The 18,245-nt window shown below is 42.1% G+C and overlaps 15 non-coding genes across 15 annotated transcripts; 9 read left to right on the top strand and 6 right to left on the bottom strand.

Moving 5' to 3' along the window:
• Positions 1-83: 83 nt before the first annotated feature.
• Positions 84-154, bottom strand: TRNAG-GCC (transfer RNA glycine (anticodon GCC)). Its single transcript has one exon. It is a non-coding gene; the product is annotated as a tRNA-Gly (tRNA).
• Positions 155-1,052: 898 nt separating this feature from the next.
• TRNAK-CUU (transfer RNA lysine (anticodon CUU)) lies at positions 1,053-1,125 on the top strand. The gene has a single exon. It is a non-coding gene; the product is annotated as a tRNA-Lys (tRNA).
• A 1,038-nt stretch (positions 1,126-2,163) lies between these two features.
• Positions 2,164-2,236, top strand: TRNAK-CUU (transfer RNA lysine (anticodon CUU)). Its single transcript has one exon. It is a non-coding gene; the product is annotated as a tRNA-Lys (tRNA).
• A 1,938-nt stretch (positions 2,237-4,174) lies between these two features.
• On the bottom strand, positions 4,175-4,245 carry TRNAG-GCC (transfer RNA glycine (anticodon GCC)). The gene has a single exon. It is a non-coding gene; the product is annotated as a tRNA-Gly (tRNA).
• An 899-nt stretch (positions 4,246-5,144) lies between these two features.
• Positions 5,145-5,217, top strand: TRNAK-CUU (transfer RNA lysine (anticodon CUU)). The gene has a single exon. It is a non-coding gene; the product is annotated as a tRNA-Lys (tRNA).
• A 1,038-nt stretch (positions 5,218-6,255) lies between these two features.
• On the top strand, positions 6,256-6,328 carry TRNAK-CUU (transfer RNA lysine (anticodon CUU)). The gene has a single exon. It is a non-coding gene; the product is annotated as a tRNA-Lys (tRNA).
• A 2,263-nt stretch (positions 6,329-8,591) lies between these two features.
• TRNAK-CUU (transfer RNA lysine (anticodon CUU)) lies at positions 8,592-8,664 on the top strand. The gene has a single exon. It is a non-coding gene; the product is annotated as a tRNA-Lys (tRNA).
• Positions 8,665-9,485: 821 nt separating this feature from the next.
• Positions 9,486-9,556, bottom strand: TRNAG-GCC (transfer RNA glycine (anticodon GCC)). The gene has a single exon. It is a non-coding gene; the product is annotated as a tRNA-Gly (tRNA).
• Positions 9,557-9,712: 156 nt separating this feature from the next.
• Positions 9,713-9,785, top strand: TRNAK-CUU (transfer RNA lysine (anticodon CUU)). Its single transcript has one exon. It is a non-coding gene; the product is annotated as a tRNA-Lys (tRNA).
• Positions 9,786-10,608: 823 nt separating this feature from the next.
• Positions 10,609-10,679, bottom strand: TRNAG-GCC (transfer RNA glycine (anticodon GCC)). The gene has a single exon. It is a non-coding gene; the product is annotated as a tRNA-Gly (tRNA).
• A 2,169-nt stretch (positions 10,680-12,848) lies between these two features.
• Positions 12,849-12,919, bottom strand: TRNAG-GCC (transfer RNA glycine (anticodon GCC)). Its single transcript has one exon. It is a non-coding gene; the product is annotated as a tRNA-Gly (tRNA).
• A 156-nt stretch (positions 12,920-13,075) lies between these two features.
• On the top strand, positions 13,076-13,148 carry TRNAK-CUU (transfer RNA lysine (anticodon CUU)). Its single transcript has one exon. It is a non-coding gene; the product is annotated as a tRNA-Lys (tRNA).
• Positions 13,149-13,969: 821 nt separating this feature from the next.
• On the bottom strand, positions 13,970-14,040 carry TRNAG-GCC (transfer RNA glycine (anticodon GCC)). The gene has a single exon. It is a non-coding gene; the product is annotated as a tRNA-Gly (tRNA).
• An 899-nt stretch (positions 14,041-14,939) lies between these two features.
• On the top strand, positions 14,940-15,012 carry TRNAK-CUU (transfer RNA lysine (anticodon CUU)). Its single transcript has one exon. It is a non-coding gene; the product is annotated as a tRNA-Lys (tRNA).
• A 1,038-nt stretch (positions 15,013-16,050) lies between these two features.
• TRNAK-CUU (transfer RNA lysine (anticodon CUU)) lies at positions 16,051-16,123 on the top strand. The gene has a single exon. It is a non-coding gene; the product is annotated as a tRNA-Lys (tRNA).
• The last annotated feature ends 2,122 nt before the right edge of the window (positions 16,124-18,245 follow it).

Genomic DNA, 18,245 nt, shown 5'->3' with positions numbered 1-18,245 from the left:
AATTCTATACCTGCACCACCAAAATGCAAAGAGCCAGACACTCTTTAACAAAATATACCATAATTTCAGTAAAACTTGAGTACTGCATTGGCCGGGAATCGAACCCGGGCCTCCCGCGTGGCAGGCGAGAATTCTACCACTGAACAACCAATGCTTCATATTTTACTTCAGGTTACTTACCCATTTTCCTCAATGTGTGAAACCAAGCATGCATCTCAGTGTACTGAATGTGGTAGCCTAGATCTACTTTAATAGCTTGTATTGCACTCCTTGGCTTGAGTGGCCTTTTTGTCACATCACAGTAGCCAAGCCTGGCTAGCTCAGTCGGTAGAGCATGAGACTCTTAATCTCAGGGTCGTGTGTTCGAGCCCCACGTTGGGCGGTGTTTTTTCCCAGAATTCTACAGGCGAGATCTCTGTCACTACACAACCAAACTTGTTTTATTTTAAACTTAAAAGAGGTGTACATCAGTGTGTGAAACCAAGCAGGAATCTCAGGATCTACTAAATGTGGAAACCTTGCTTTGGTTTTATAAATTGAAGGGCAATCCTTGCCTTGCCATGATGCCATAACACTGTAAAAAAGCCTAGCTATCTGAGTCAATAGCGAATAAGACTCCAAATCTAAGAGTCATTTGCTTTGAGCACAACATTGGGTGGTGTTTATTCCCTTTTCCTCTCTCTTGGCAGGTGGGAATTCTACCACTAAACCTCAAGAATCTAACATTAATTTATTGTATGTGGAATTCTATACCTGCACCACCAAAAAGCAAAGAGCCAGACACTCTTTAACAAAATATACCATAATTTCAGTAAAACTTGAGTACTGCATTGGCCGGGAATCGAACCCGAGCCTCCCGCGTGGCAGGCGAGAATTCTACCACTGAACAACCAATGCTTCACATTTTACTTCAAGGTTACTTACCCATTTTCCTCAATTTGTGAAACCAAGCATGCATCTCAGTGTACTGAATGTGGTAGCCTAGATCTACTTTAATAGCTTGTAGGGCACTCCTTGGCTTGAGTGGCCTTTTTGTCACATCACAGTACCAAGCCTGGCTAGCTCAGTCGGTAGAGCATGAGACTCTTAATCTCAGGGTCGTGGGTTCGAGCCCCACGTTGGGCGGTGTTTTTTCCCAGAATTCTACAGGCGAGATCTCTGTCACTACACAACCAAACGTGTTTTATTTGAAACTTAAAAGAGGTGTGTGAAACCAAGCAGGAATCTCAGGATCTACTAAATGTGGAAACCTTGCTTTGGTTTTATAAATTGAAGGGCAATCCTTGCCTTGCCATGATGCCATAACACTGTAAAAAAGCCTAGCTATCTGAGTCAATAGCGAATAAGACTCCAAATCTAAGAGTCATTTGCTTTGAGCACAACATTGGGTGGTGTTTATTCCCTTTTCAGATCCATGCCTCCCTCATGGCAGGCGAGAATTCTACCACTAAACCACAAGATTCTACCACTAAATCATTGTATGTTAAATTCTATACCTGCACCACCAAAATGCAAAGAGCCAGGCACTCTTTAACAAAATATATCGCTGTTTCAGGTGTACATCAGTGGGTGAAACCATGCAGGAATATCAGGATCTACTGAATGTGGAAACTTTGCTTTTGTTTAATAGTGTAGATTGAAGAGCAAGCGTTGCCTTGCCTTGATTCTACAACACTGTAACAAAGCCTGGCCAGCTTAGTCAATAGAAATAAAACTCCCAAGCTAAGAGTCATATGCTTTTAGTACAACATTTGTTTGGTGTTTATTCCCTTTTCAGATCCAGACCTCTCTCTTGGCAGGTGGGAATTCTACCACTAAACCACAAGATTCTACCATTAATTTATTGTATGTGGAATTCTATACCTGCACCACCAAAATGCAAAGAGCCAGACACTCTTTAACAAAATATACCATAATTACAGTAAAATTTGAGTACTGCATTGGCCGGGAATCGAACCCAGGCCTCCCGCGTGGCAGGCGAGAATTCTACCACTGAACAACCAATGCTTCACGTTTTACTTCATGGTTACTTACCCATTTTCCTCAATGTGTGAAACCAAGCATGCATCTCAGTGTACTGAATGTGGTAGCCTAGATCTACTTTAATAGCTTGTATTGCACTCCTTGGCTTGAGTGGCCTTTTTGTCACATCACAGTAACCAAGCCTGGCTAGCTCAGTCGGTAGAGCATGAGACTCTTAATCTCAGGGTCGTGGGTTCGAGCCCCACGTTAGGCGGTGTTTTTTCCCAGAATTCTACAGGCGAGATCTCTGTCACTACACAACCAAACGTGTTTTATTTGAAACTTAAAAGAGGTGTACATCAGTGTGTGAAACCAAGCAGGAATCTCAGGATCTACTAAATGTGGAAACCTTGCTTTGGTTTTATAAATTGAAGGGCAATCCTTGCCTTGCCATGATGCCATAACACTGTAAAAAAGCCTAGCTATCTGAGTCAATAGCGAATAAGACTCCAAATCTAAGAGTCATTTGCTTTGAGCACAACATTGGGTGGTGTTTATTCCCTTTTCAGATCCATGCCTCCCTCATGGCAGGCGAGAACTCTTTAACAAAATATATCGCTGTTTCAGGTGTACATCAGTGGGTGAAACCATGCAGGAATATCAGGATCTACTGAATGTGGAAACTTTGCTTTGGTTTAATAGTGTAGATTGAAGAGCAAGCGTTGCCTTGCCTTGATGCTACAACACTGTAACAAAGCCTGGCCAGCTTCGTCAATAGAAATAAAACTCCCAAGCTAAGAGTCATATGCTTTTAGTACAACATTTGTTTGGTGTTTATTCCCTTTTCAGATCCAGACCTCTCTCTTGGCAGGTGGGAATTCTACCACTAAACCACAAGATTCTACCATTAATTTATTGTATGTGGAATTCTATACCTGCACCACCAAAATGCAAAGAGCCAGATACTCTTTAACAAAATATACCATAATTTCAGTAAAACTTGAGTACTGCATTGCCCGGGAATCGAACCCGGGCCTCCCGCGTGGCAGGCGAGAATTCTACCACTGAACAACCAATGCTTCACATTTTACTTCACGGTTACTTACCCATTTTCCTCAATGTGTGAAACCAAGCATGCATCTCAGTGTACTGAATGTGGTAGCCTAGATCTACTTTAATAGCTTGTATTGCACTCCTTGGCTTGAGTGGCCTTTTTGTCAAATCACAGTAACCAAGCCTGGCTAGCTCAGTTGGTAGAGCATGAGACTCTTAATCTCAGGGTCATGGGTTCGAGCCCCACATTGGGCGGTGTTTTTTCCCAGAATTCTACAGGCGAGATCTCTGTCACTACACAACCAAACGGGTCATGGGTTCGAGCCCCACATTGGGCAGTGTTTTTTCCCAGAATTCTACAGGCGAGATCTCTGTCACTACACAACCAAACGTGTTTTATTTGAAACTTAAAAGAGGTGTACATCAGTGTGTGAAACCAAGCAGGAATCTCAGGATCTACTAAATGTGGAAACCTTGCTTTGGTTTTATAAATTGAAGGGCAATCCTTGCCTTGCCATGATGCCATAACACTGTAAAAAAGCCTAGCTATCTGAGTCAATAGCGAATAAGACTCCAAATCTAAGAGTCATTCGCTATGAGCACAACATTGGGTAGTGTTTATTCCCTATTCAGATCCATGCCTCCCTCATGGCAGGCGAGAATTCTACCACTAAACCACAAGATTCTACCACTAAATCATTGTATGTTAAATTCTATACCTGCACCACCAAAATGCAAAGAGCCAGGCACTCTTTAACAAAATATATCGCTGTTTCAGGTGTACATCAGTGGGTGAAACCATGCAGGAATATCAGGATCTACTGAATGTGGAAACTTTGCTTTGGTTTAATAGTGTAGATTGAAGAGCAAGCGTTGCCTTGCCTTGATGCTACAACACTGTAACAAAGCCTGGCCAGCTTAGTCAATAGAAATAAAACTCCCAAGCTAAGAGTCATATGCTTTTAGTACAACATTTGTTTGGTGTTTATTCCCTTTTCAGATCCAGACCTCTCTCTTGGCAGGTGGGAATTCTACCACTAAACCACAATATTCTACCATTAATTTATTGTATGTGGAATTCTATACCTGCACCACCAAAATGCAAAGAGCCAGACACTCTTTAACAAAATATACCATAATTTCAGTAAAACTTGAGTACTGCATTGGCCGGGAATCGAACCCGGGCCTCCCGCGTGGCAGGCGAGAATTCTACCACTGAACAACCAATGCTTCATATTTTACTTCAGGTTACTTACCCATTTTCCTCAATGTGTGAAACCAAGCATGCATCTCAGTGTACTGAATGTGGTAGCCTAGATCTACTTTAATAGCTTGTATTGCACTCCTTGGCTTGAGTGGCCTTTTTGTCACATCACAGTAGCCAAGCCTGGCTAGCTCAGTCGGTAGAGCATGAGACTCTTAATCTCAGGGTCGTGTGTTCGAGCCCCACGTTGGGCGGTGTTTTTTCCCAGAATTCTACAGGCGAGATCTCTGTCACTACACAACCAAACTTGTTTTATTTTAAACTTAAAAGAGGTGTACATCAGTGTGTGAAACCAAGCAGGAATCTCAGGATCTACTAAATGTGGAAACCTTGCTTTGGTTTTATAAATTGAAGGGCAATCCTTGCCTTGCCATGATGCCATAACACTGTAAAAAAGCCTAGCTATCTGAGTCAATAGCGAATAAGACTCCAAATCTAAGAGTCATTTGCTTTGAGCACAACATTGGGTGGTGTTCATTCCCTTTTCCTCTCTCTTGGCAGGTGGGAATTCTACCACTAAACCTCAAGAATCTAACATTAATTTATTGTATGTGGAATTCTATACCTGCACCACCAAAAAGCAAAGAGCCAGACACTCTTTAACAAAATATACCATAATTTCAGTAAAACTTGAGTACTGCATTGGCCGGGAATCGAACCCGAGCCTCCCGCGTGGCAGGCGAGAATTCTACCACTGAACAACCAATGCTTCACATTTTACTTCAAGGTTACTTACCCATTTTCCTCAATTTGTGAAACCAAGCATGCATCTCAGTGTACTGAATGTGGTAGCCTAGATCTACTTTAATAGCTTGTAGGGCACTCCTTGGCTTGAGTGGCCTTTTTGTCACATCACAGTAACCAAGCCTGGCTAGCTCAGTCGGTAGAGCATGAGACTCTTAATCTCAGGGTCGTGGGTTCGAGCCCCACGTTGGGCGGTGTTTTTTCCCAGAATTCTACAGGCGAGATCTCTGTCACTACACAACCAAACGTGTTTTATTTGAAACTTAAAAGAGGTGTGTGAAACCAAGCAGGAATCTCAGGATCTACTAAATGTGGAAACCTTGCTTTGGTTTTATAAATTGAAGGGCAATCCTTGCCTTGCCATGATGCCATAACACTGTAAAAAAGCCTAGCTATCTGAGTCAATAGCGAATAAGACTCCAAATCTAAGAGTCATTTGCTTTGAGCACAACATTGGGTGGTGTTTATTCCCTTTTCAGATCCATGCCTCCCTCATGGCAGGCGAGAATTCTACCACTAAACCACAAGATTCTACCACTAAATCATTGTATGTTAAATTCTATACCTGCACCACCAAAATGCAAAGAGCCAGGCACTCTTTAACAAAATATATCGCTGTTTCAGGTGTACATCAGTGGGTGAAACCATGCAGGAATATCAGGATCTACTGAATGTGGAAACTTTGCTTTTGTTTAATAGTGTAGATTGAAGAGCAAGCGTTGCCTTGCCTTGATTCTACAACACTGTAACAAAGCCTGGCCAGCTTAGTCAATAGAAATAAAACTCCCAAGCTAAGAGTCATATGCTTTTAGTACAACATTTGTTTGGTGTTTATTCCCTTTTCAGATCCAGACCTCTCTCTTGGCAGGTGGGAATTCTACCACTAAACCACAAGATTCTACCATTAATTTATTGTATGTGGAATTCTATACCTGCACCACCAAAATGCAAAGAGCCAGACACTCTTTAACAAAATATACCATAATTACAGTAAAATTTGAGTACTGCATTGGCCGGGAATCGAACCCAGGCCTCCCGCGTGGCAGGCGAGAATTCTACCACTGAACAACCAATGCTTCACATTTTACTTCATGGTTACTTACCCATTTTCCTCAATGTGTGAAACCAAGCATGCATCTCAGTGTACTGAATGTGGTAGCCTAGATCTACTTTAATAGCTTGTATTGCACTCCTTGGCTTGAGTGGCCTTTTTGTCACATCACAGTAACCAAGCCTGGCTAGCTCAGTCGGTAGAGCATGAGACTCTTAATCTCAGGGTCGTGGGTTCGAGCCCCACGTTAGGCGGTGTTTTTTCCCAGAATTCTACAGGCGAGATCTCTGTCACTACACAACCAAACGTGTTTTATTTGAAACTTAAAAGAGGTGTACATCAGTGTGTGAAACCAAGCAGGAATCTCAGGATCTACTAAATGTGGAAACCTTGCTTTGGTTTTATAAATTGAAGGGCAATCCTTGCCTTGCCATGATGCCATAACACTGTAAAAAAGCCTAGCTATCTGAGTCAATAGCGAATAAGACTCCAAATCTAAGAGTCATTTGCTTTGAGCACAACATTGGGTGGTGTTTATTCCCTTTTCAGATCCATGCCTCCCTCATGGCAGGCGAGAATTCTACCACTAAACCACAAGATTCTACCACTAAATCATTGTATGTTAAATTCTATACCTACACCACCAAAATGCAAAGAGCCAGGCACTCTTTAACAAAATATATCGCTGTTTCAGGTGTACATCAGTGGGTGAAACCATGCAGGAATATCAGGATCTACTGAATGTGGAAACTTTGCTTTGGTTTAATAGTGTAGATTGAAGAGCAAGCGTTGCCTTGCCTTGATGCTACAACACTGTAACAAAGCCTGGCCAGCTTCGTCAATAGAAATAAAACTCCCAAGCTAAGAGTCATATGCTTTTAGTACAACATTTGTTTGGTGTTTATTCCCTTTTCAGATCCAGACCTCTCTCTTGGCAGGTGGGAATTCTACCACTAAACCACAAGATTCTACCATTAATTTATTGTATGTGGAATTCTATACCTGCACCACCAAAATGCAAAGAGCCAGATACTCTTTAACAAAATATACCATAATTTTAGTAAAACTTGAGTACTGCATTGCCCGGGAATCGAACCCGGGCCTCCCGCGTGGCAGGCGAGAATTCTACCACTGAACAACCAATGCTTCACATTTTACTTCACGGTTACTTACCCATTTTCCTCAATGTGTGAAACCAAGCATGCATCTCAGTGTACTGAATGTGGTAGCCTAGATCTACTTTAATAGCTTGTATTGCACTCCTTGGCTTGAGTGGCCTTTTTGTCAAATCACAGTAACCAAGCCTGGCTAGCTCAGTTGGTAGAGCATGAGACTCTTAATCTCAGGGTCATGGGTTCGAGCCCCACATTGGGCGGTGTTTTTTCCCAGAATTCTACAGGCGAGATCTCTGTCACTACACAACCAAACGGGTCATGGGTTCGAGCCCCACATTGGGCAGTGTTTTTTCCCAGAATTCTACAGGCGAGATCTCTGTCACTACACAACCAAACGTGTTTTATTTGAAACTTAAAAGAGGTGTACATCAGTGTGTGAAACCAAGCAGGAATCTAAGGATCTACTAAATGTGGAAACCTTGCTTTGGTTTTATAGATTGAAGGGCAATCCTTGCCTTGCCATCATGACATAACACTGTAAAAAAGCCTAGCTATCTGAGTCAATAGCGAATAAGACTCCAAATCTAAGAGTCATTTGCTTTGAGCACAACATTGGGTGGTGTTTATTCCCTTTTCAGATCCATGCCTCCCTCATGGCAGGCGAGAATTCTACCACTAAACCACAAGATTCTACCACTAAATCATTGTATGTTGAATTCTATGCCTGCACCACCAAAATGCAAAGAGCCTTGCACTATTTAACAAAATATATCGCTGTTTCAGGTGTACATCAGTGGGTGAAACCATGCAGGAATATCAGGATCTACTGAATGTGGAAACTTTGCTTTGGTTTAGTAGTGTAGATTGAAGAGCAAGCGTTGCCTTGCCTTGATGCTACAACACTGTAACAAAGCCTGGCCAGCTTAGTCAATAGAAATAAAACTCCCAAGCTAAGAGTCATATGCTTTTAGTACAACATTTGTTTGGTGTTTATTCCCTTTTCAGATCCAGACCTCTCTCTTGGCAGGTGGGAATTCTACCACTAAACCACAAGATTCTACCATTAATTTATTGTATGTGGAATTCTATACCTGCACCACCAAAAAGCAAAGAGCCAGACACTCTTTAACAAAATATACCATAATTTCAGTAAAACTTGAGTACTGCATTGGCCGGGAATCGAACCCGGGCCTCCCGCATGGCAGTCGAGAATTCTACCACTGAACAACCAATGCTTCACATTTTACTTCAAGGTTACTTCAAGGTTACTTACCCATTTTCCTCAATGTGTGAAACCAAGCATGCATCTCAGTGTACTGAATGTGGTAGCCTAGATCTACTTTAATAGATTGTAGGGCACTCCTTGGCTTGAGTGGCCTTTTTGTCACATCACAGTAACCAAGCCTGGCTAGCTCAGTCGGTAGAGCATGAGACTCTTAATCTCAGGGTCGTGGGTTCGAGCCCCACGTTGGGCGGTGTTTTTTCCCAGAATTCTACAGGCGAGATCTCTGTCACTACACAACCAAACGTGTTTTATTTGAAACTTAAAAGAGGTGTACATCAGTGTGTGAAACCAAGCAGGAATCTCAGGATCTACTAAATGTGGAAACCTTGCTTTGGTTTTATAAATTGAAGGGCAATCCTTGCCTTGCCATGATGCCATAACACTGTAAAAAAGCCTAGCTATCTGAGTCAATAGCGAATAAGACTCCAAATCTAAGAGTCATTTGCTTTGAGCACAACATTGGGTGGTGTTTATTCCCTTTTCAGATCCATGCCTCCCTCATGGCAGGCGAGAATTCTACCACTAAACCACAAGATTCTACCACTAAATCATTGTATGTTAAATTCTATACCTGCACCACCAAAATGCAAAGAGCCAGGCACTCTTTAACAAAATATATCGCTGTTTCAGGTGTACATCAGTGGGTGAAACCATGCAGGAATATCAGGATCTACTGAATGTGGAAACTTTGCTTTGGTTTAATAGTGTAGATTGAAGAGCAAGCGTTGCCTTGCCTTGATGCTACAACACTGTAACAAAGCCTGGCCAGCTTAGTCAATAGAAATAAAACTCCCAAGCTAAGAGTCATATGCTTTTAGTACAACATTTGTTTGGTGTTTATTCCCTTTTCAGATCCAGACCTCTCTCTTGGCAGGTGGGAATTCTACCACTAAACCACAAGATTCTACCATTAATTTATTGTATGTGGAATTCTATACCTGCACCACCAAAATGCAAAGAGCCAGGCACTCTTTAACAAAATATACCATAATTTCAGTAAAACTTGAGTACTGCATTGGCCGGGAATCGAACCCGGGCCTCCCGCGTGGCAGGCGAGAATTCTACCACTGAACAACCAATGCTTCACATTTTACTTCACGGTTACTTACCCATTTTCCTCAATGTGTGAAACCAAGCATGCATCTCAGTGTACTGAATGTGGTAGCCTAGATCTACTTTAATAGCTTGTAGGGCACTCCTTGGCTTGAGTGGCCTTTTTGTCACATCACAGTAACCAAGCCTGGCTAGCTCAGTCGGTAGAGCATGAGACTCTTAATCTCAGGGTCGTGGGTTCGAGCCCCACGTTGGGCGGTGTTTTTTCCCAGAATTCTACAGGCGAGATTTCTGTCACTACACAACCAAACGTGTTTTATTTGAAACTTAAAAGAGGTGTACATCAGTGTGTGAAACCAAGCAGGAATCTCAGGATCTACTAAATGTGGAAACCTTGCTTTGGTTTTATAAATTGAAGGGCAATCCTTGCCTTGCCATGATGCCATAACACTGTAAAAAAGCCTAGCTATCTGAGTCAATAGCGAATAAGACTCCAAATCTAAGAGTCATTTGCTTTGAGCACAACATTGGGTGGTGTTTATTCCCTTTTCAGATCCATGCCTCCCTCATGGCAGGCGAGAATTCTACCACTAAACCACAAGATTCTACCACTAAATCATTGTATGTTAAATTCTATACCTGCACCACCAAAATGCAAAGAGCCAGGCACTCTTTAACAAAATATATCGCTGTTTCAGGTGTACATCAGTGGGTGAAACCATGCAGGAATATCAGGATCTACTGAATGTGGAAACTTTGCTTTGGTTTAATAGTGTAGATTGAAGAGCAAGCGTTGCCTTGCCTTGATGCTACAACACTGTAACAAAGCCTGGCCAGCTTAGTCAATAGATATAAAACTCCCAAGCTAAGAGTCATATGCTTTTAGTACAACATTTGTTTGGTGTTTATTCCCTTTTCAGATCCAGACCTCTCTCTCTTGGCAGGTGGGAATTCTACCACTAAACCACAAGATTCTACCATTAATTTATTGTATGTGGAATTCTATACCTGCACCACCAAAATGCAAAGAGCCGGCCACTCTTTAACAAAATATACCATAATTTCAGTAAAACTTGAGTACTGCATTGGCCGGGAATCGAACCCGGGCCTCCCGCGTGGCAGGCGAGAATTCTACCACTGAACAACCAATGCTTCACATTTTCCTTCATGGTTACTTACCCATTTTCCTCAATGTGTAAACCAAGCATGCATCTCAGTGTACTGAATGTGGTAGCCTAGATCTACTTTAATAGCTTGTATTGCACTCCTTGGCTTGAGTGGCCTTTTTGTCAAATCACAGTAACCAAGCCTGGCTAGCTCAGTCGGTAGAGCATGAGACTCTTAATCTCAGGCTCATGGGTTCGAGCCCCACGTTGGGTGGTGTTTTTTCCCAGAATTCTACAGGCGAGATCTCTGTCACTACACAACCAAACGTGTTTTATTTGAAACTTAAAAGAGGTGTACATCAGTGTGTGAAACCAAGCAGAATCTCAGGATCTACTAAATGTGGAAACCTTGCTTTGGTTTTATAGATTGAAGGGCAATCCTTGCCTTGCCATGATGCCATAACACTGTAAAAAAGCCTAGCTATCTGAGTCAATAGCGAATAAGACTCCAAATCTAAGAGTCATTTGCTTTGAGCACAACATTGGGTGGTGTTTATTCCCTTTTCAGATCCATGCCTCCCTCATGGCAGGCGAGAATTCTACCACTAAACCACAAGATTCTACCACTAAATCATTGTATGTTGAATTCTATGCCTGCACCACCAAAATGCAAAGAGTCATGCACTCTTTAACAAAATATATCGCTGTTTCAGGTGTACATCAGTGGGTGAAACCATGCAGGAATATCAGGATCTACTGAATGTGGAAACTTTGCTTTGGTTTAGTAGTGTAGATTGAAGAGCAAGCGTTGCCTTGCCTTGATGCTACAACACTGTAACAAAGCCTGGCCAGCTTAGTCAATAGAAATAAAACTCCCAAGCTAAGAGTCATATGCTTTTAGTACAACATTTGTTTGGTGTTTATTCCCTTTTCAGATCCAGACCTCTCTCTTGGCAGGTGGGAATTCTACCACTAAACCACAAGATTCTACCATTAATTTATTGTATGTGGAATTCTATACCTGCACCACCAAAATGCAAAGAGCCAGCCACTCTTTAACAAAATATACCATAATTTCAGTAAAATTTGAGTACTGCATTGGCCGGGAATCGAACCCGGGCCTCCCGCGTGGCAGTCGAGAATTCTACCACTGAACAACAAATGCTTCACATTTTACTTCAAGGTTGCTTACCCATTTTCCTCAATGTGTGAAACCAAGCATGCATCTCAGTGTACTGAATGTGGTAGCCTAGATCTACTTTAATAGCTTGTAGGGCACTCCTTGGCTTGAGTGGCCTTTTTGTCACATCACAGTAACCAAGCCTGGCTAGCTCAGTCGGTAGAGCATGAGACTCTTAATCTCAGGGTCGTGGGTTGGAGCCCCACGTTGGGCGGTGTTTTTTCCCAGAATTCTACAGGCGAGATCTCTGTCACTACACAACCAAACGTGTTTTATTTGAAACTTAAAAGAGGTGTACATCAGTGTGTGAAACCAAGCAGGAATCTCAGGATCTACTAAATGTGGAAACCTTGCTTTGGTTTTATAAATTGAAGGGCAATCCTTGCCTTGCCATGATGCCATAACACTGTTAAAAAGCCTAGCTATCTGAGTCAATAGCGAATAAGACTCCAAATCTAAGAGTCATTTGCTTTGAGCACAACATTGGGTGGTGTTTATTCCCTTTTCAGATCCATGCCTCCCTCATGGCAGGCGAGAATTCTACCACTAAACCACAAGATTCTACCACTAAATCATTGTATGTTAAATTCTATACCTGCACCACCAAAATGCAAAGAGCCAGGCACTCTTTAACAAAATATATCGCTGTTTCAGGTGTACATCAGTGGGTGAAACCATGCAGGAATATCAGGATCTACTGAATGTGGAAACTTTGCTTTGGTTTAATAGTGTAGATTGAAGAGCAAGCGTTGCCTTGCCTTGATGCTACAACACTGTAACAAAGCCTGGCCAGCTTAGTCAATAGAAATAAAACTCCCAAGCTAAGAGTCATATGCTTTTAGTACAACATTTGTTTGGTGTTTATTCCCTTTTCAGATCCAGACCTCTCTCTTGGCAGGTGGGAATTCTACCACTAAACCACAAGATTCTACCATTAATTTATTGTATGTGGAATTCTATACCTGCACCACCAAAATGCAAAGAGCCAGCCACTCTTTAACAAAATATACCATAATTTCAGTAAAACTTGAGTACTGCATTGGCCGGGAATCGAACCCGGGCCTCCCGCGTGGCAGGCGAGAATTCTACCACTGAACAACCAATGCTTCACATTTTACTTCACGGTTACTTACCTATTTTCCTCAATTTGTGAAACCAAGCATGCATCTCAGTGTACTGAATGTGGTAGCCTAGATCTACTTTAATAGCTTGTAGGGCACTCCTTGGCTTGAGTGGCCTTTTTGTCACACAACAGTAACCAAGCCTGGCTAGCTCAGTCGGTAGAGCATGAGACTCTTAATCTCAGGGTCGTGGGTTCGAGCCCCACGTTGGGCGGTGTTTTTTCCCAGAATTCTACAGGCGAGATCTCTGTCACTACACAACCAAACGTGTTTTATTTGAAACTTAAAAGAGGTGTACATCAGTGTGTGAAACCAAGCAGGAATCTCAGGATCTACTAAATGTGGAAACCTTGCTTTGGTTTTATAAATTGAAGGGCAATCCTTGCCTTGCCATGATGCCATAACACTGTAAAAAAGCCTAGCTATCTGAGTCAATAGCGAATAAGACTCCAAATCTAAGAGTCATTTGCTTTGAGCACAACATTGGGTGGTGTTTATTCCCTTTTCAGATCCATGCCTCCCTCATGGCAGGCGAGAATTCTACCACTAAACCACAAGTTTCTACCACTAAATCATTGTATGTTAAATTCTATACCTGCACCACCAAAATGCAAAGAGCCAGGCACTCTTTAACAAAATATATCGCTGTTTCAGGTGTACATCAGTGGGTGAAACCATGCAGGAATATCAGGATCTACTGAATGTGGAAACTTTGCTTTGGTTTAATAGTGTAGATTGAAGAGCAAGCGTTGCCTTGCCTTGATGCTACAACACTGTAACAAAGCCTGGCCAGCTTAGTCAATAGAAATAAAACTCCCAAGCTAAGAGTCATATGCTTTTAGTACAACATTTGTTTGGTGTTTATTCCCTTTTCAGATCCAGACCTCTCTCTTGGCAGGTGGGAATTCTACCACTAAACCACAATATTCTACCATTAATTTATTGTATGTGGAATTCTATACCTGCACCACCAAAATGCAAAGAGCCAGACACTCTTTAACAAAATATACCATAATTTCAGTAAAACTTGAGTACTGCATTGGCCGGGAATCGAACCCGGGCCTCCCGCGTGGCAGGCGAGAATTCTACCACTGAACAACCAATGCTTCATATTTTACTTCAGGTTACTTACCCATTTTCCTCAATGTGTGAAACCAAGCATGCATCTCAGTGTACTGAATGTGGTAGCCTAGATCTACTTTAATAGCTTGTATTGCACTCCTTGGCTTGAGTGGCCTTTTTGTCACATCACAGTAGCCAAGCCTGGCTAGCTCAGTCGGTAGAGCATGAGACTCTTAATCTCAGGGTCGTGTGTTCGAGCCCCACGTTGGGCGGTGTTTTTTCCCAGAATTCTACAGGCGAGATCTCTGTCACTACACAACCAAACTTGTTTTATTTTAAACTTAAAAGAGGTGTACATCAGTGTGTGAAACCAAGCAGGAATCTCAGGATCTACTAAATGTGGAAACCTTGCTTTGGTTTTATAAATTGAAGGGCAATCCTTGCCTTGCCATGATGCCATAACACTGTAAAAAAGCCTAGCTATCTGAGTCAATAGCGAATAAGACTCCAAATCTAAGAGTCATTTGCTTTGAGCACAACATTGGGTGGTGTTTATTCCCTTTTCCTCTCTCTTGGCAGGTGGGAATTCTACCACTAAACCTCAAGAATCTAACATTAATTTATTGTATGTGGAATTCTATACCTGCACCACCAAAAAGCAAAGAGCCAGACACTCTTTAACAAAATATACCATAATTTCAGTAAAACTTGAGTACTGCATTGGCCGGGAATCGAACCCGAGCCTCCCGCGTGGCAGGCGAGAATTCTACCACTGAACAACCAATGCTTCACATTTTACTTCAAGGTTACTTACCCATTTTCCTCAATTTGTGAAACCAAGCATGCATCTCAGTGTACTGAATGTGGTAGCCTAGATCTACTTTAATAGCTTGTAGGGCACTCCTTGGCTTGAGTGGCCTTTTTGTCACATCACAGTAACCAAGCCTGGCTAGCTCAGTCGGTAGAGCATGAGACTCTTAATCTCAGGGTCGTGGGTTCGAGCCCCACGTTGGGCGGTGTTTTTTCCCAGAATTCTACAGGCGAGATCTCTGTCACTACACAACCAAACGTGTTTTATTTGAAACTTAAAAGAGGTGTGTGAAACCAAGCAGGAATCTCAGGATCTACTAAATGTGGAAACCTTGCTTTGGTTTTATAAATTGAAGGGCAATCCTTGCCTTGCCATGATGCCATAACACTGTAAAAAAGCCTAGCTATCTGAGTCAATAGCGAATAAGACTCCAAATCTAAGAGTCATTTGCTTTGAGCACAACATTGGGTGGTGTTTATTCCCTTTTCAGATCCATGCCTCCCTCATGGCAGGCGAGAATTCTACCACTAAACCACAAGATTCTACCACTAAATCATTGTATGTTAAATTCTATACCTGCACCACCAAAATGCAAAGAGCCAGGCACTCTTTAACAAAATATATCGCTGTTTCAGGTGTACATCAGTGGGTGAAACCATGCAGGAATATCAGGATCTACTGAATGTGGAAACTTTGCTTTTGTTTAATAGTGTAGATTGAAGAGCAAGCGTTGCCTTGCCTTGATTCTACAACACTGTAACAAAGCCTGGCCAGCTTAGTCAATAGAAATAAAACTCCCAAGCTAAGAGTCATATGCTTTTAGTACAACATTTGTTTGGTGTTTATTCCCTTTTCAGATCCAGACCTCTCTCTTGGCAGGTGGGAATTCTACCACTAAACCACAAGATTCTACCATTAATTTATTGTATGTGGAATTCTATACCTGCACCACCAAAATGCAAAGAGCCAGACACTCTTTAACAAAATATACCATAATTACAGTAAAATTTGAGTACTGCATTGGCCGGGAATCGAACCCAGGCCTCCCGCGTGGCAGGCGAGAATTCTACCACTGAACAACCAATGCTTCACATTTTACTTCATGGTTACTTACCCATTTTCCTCAATGTGTGAAACCAAGCATGCATCTCAGTGTACTGAATGTGGTAGCCTAGATCTACTTTAATAGCTTGTATTGCACTCCTTGGCTTGAGTGGCCTTTTTGTCACATCACAGTAACCAAGCCTGGCTAGCTCAGTCGGTAGAGCATGAGACTCTTAATCTCAGGGTCGTGGGTTCGAGCCCCACGTTAGGCGGTGTTTTTTCCCAGAATTCTACAGGCGAGATCTCTGTCACTACACAACCAAACGTGTTTTATTTGAAACTTAAAAGAGGTGTACATCAGTGTGTGAAACCAAGCAGGAATCTCAGGATCTACTAAATGTGGAAACCTTGCTTTGGTTTTATAAATTGAAGGGCAATCCTTGCCTTGCCATGATGCCATAACACTGTAAAAAAGCCTAGCTATCTGAGTCAATAGCGAATAAGACTCCAAATCTAAGAGTCATTTGCTTTGAGCACAACATTGGGTGGTGTTTATTCCCTTTTCAGATCCATGCCTCCCTCATGGCAGGCGAGAATTCTACCACTAAACCACAAGATTCTACCACTAAATCATTGTATGTTAAATTCTATACCTACACCACCAAAATGCAAAGAGCCAGGCACTCTTTAACAAAATATATCGCTGTTTCAGGTGTACATCAGTGGGTGAAACCATGCAGGAATATCAGGATCTACTGAATGTGGAAACTTTGCTTTGGTTTAATAGTGTAGATTGAAGAGCAAGCGTTGCCTTGCCTTGATGCTACAACACTGTAACAAAGCCTGGCCAGCTTCGTCAATAGAAATAAAACTCCCAAGCTAAGAGTCATATGCTTTTAGTACAACATTTGTTTGGTGTTTATTCCCTTTTCAGATCCAGACCTCTCTCTTGGCAGGTGGGAATTCTACCACTAAACCACAAGATTCTACCATTAATTTATTGTATGTGGAATTCTATACCTGCACCACCAAAATGCAAAGAGCCAGATACTCTTTAACAAAATATACCATAATTTCAGTAAAACCTGAGTACTGCATTGCCCGGGAATCGAACCCGGGCCTCCCGCGTGGCAGGCGAGAATTCTACCACTGAACAACCAATGCTTCACATTTTACTTCACGGTTACTTACCCATTTTCCTCAATGTGTGAAACCAAGCATGCATCTCAGTGTACTGAATGTGGTAGCCTAGATCTACTTTAATAGCTTGTATTGCACTCCTTGGCTTGAGTGGCCTTTTTGTCAAATCACAGTAACCAAGCCTGGCTAGCTCAGTTGGTAGAGCATGAGACTCTTAATCTCAGGGTCATGGGTTCGAGCCCCACATTGGGCGGTGTTTTTTCCCAGAATTCTACAGGCGAGATCTCTGTCACTACACAACCAAACGGGTCATGGGTTCGAGCCCCACATTGGGCAGTGTTTTTTCCCAGAATTCTACAGGCGAGATCTCTGTCACTACACAACCAAACGTGTTTTATTTGAAACTTAAAAGAGGTGTACATCAGTGTGTGAAACCAAGCAGGAATCTCAGGATCTACTAAATGTGGAAACCTTGCTTTGGTTTTATAGATTGAAGGGCAATCCTTGCCTTGCCATCATGACATAACACTGTAAAAAAGCCTAGCTATCTGAGTCAATAGCGAATAAGACTCCAAATCTAAGAGTCATTTGCTTTGAGCACAACATTGGGTGGTGTTTATTCCCTTTTCAGATCCATGCCTCCCTCATGGCAGGCGAGAATTCTACCACTAAACCACAAGATTCTACCACTAAATCATTGTATGTTGAATTCTATGCCTGCACCACCAAAATGCAAAGAGCCTTGCACTATTTAACAAAATATATCGCTGTTTCAGGTGTACATCAGTGGGTGAAACCATGCAGGAATATCAGGATCTACTGAATGTGGAAACTTTGCTTTGGTTTAGTAGTGTAGATTGAAGAGCAAGCGTTGCCTTGCCTTGATGCTACAACACTGTAACAAAGCCTGGCCAGCTTAGTCAATAGAAATAAAACTCCCAAGCTAAGAGTCATATGCTTTTAGTACAACATTTGTTTGGTGTTTATTCCCTTTTCAGATCCAGACCTCTCTCTTGGCAGGTGGGAATTCTACCACTAAACCACAAGATTCTACCATTAATTTATTGTATGTGGAATTCTATACCTGCACCACCAAAAAGCAAAGAGCCAGACACTCTTTAACAAAATATACCATAATTTCAGTAAAACTTGAGTACTGCATTGGCCGGGAATCGAACCCGGGCCTCCCGCATGGCAGTCGAGAATTCTACCACTGAACAACCAATGCTTCACATTTTACTTCAAGGTTACTTC

The sequence above is a fragment of the Crinia signifera genome, chromosome 3, assembly GCF_055691185.1.
Source record: "Crinia signifera chromosome 3, ASM5569118v1, whole genome shotgun sequence".
Taxonomy (NCBI): domain Eukaryota; kingdom Metazoa; phylum Chordata; class Amphibia; order Anura; family Myobatrachidae; genus Crinia; species Crinia signifera.
This window is presented reverse-complemented; position numbering and strand designations above follow the sequence as displayed.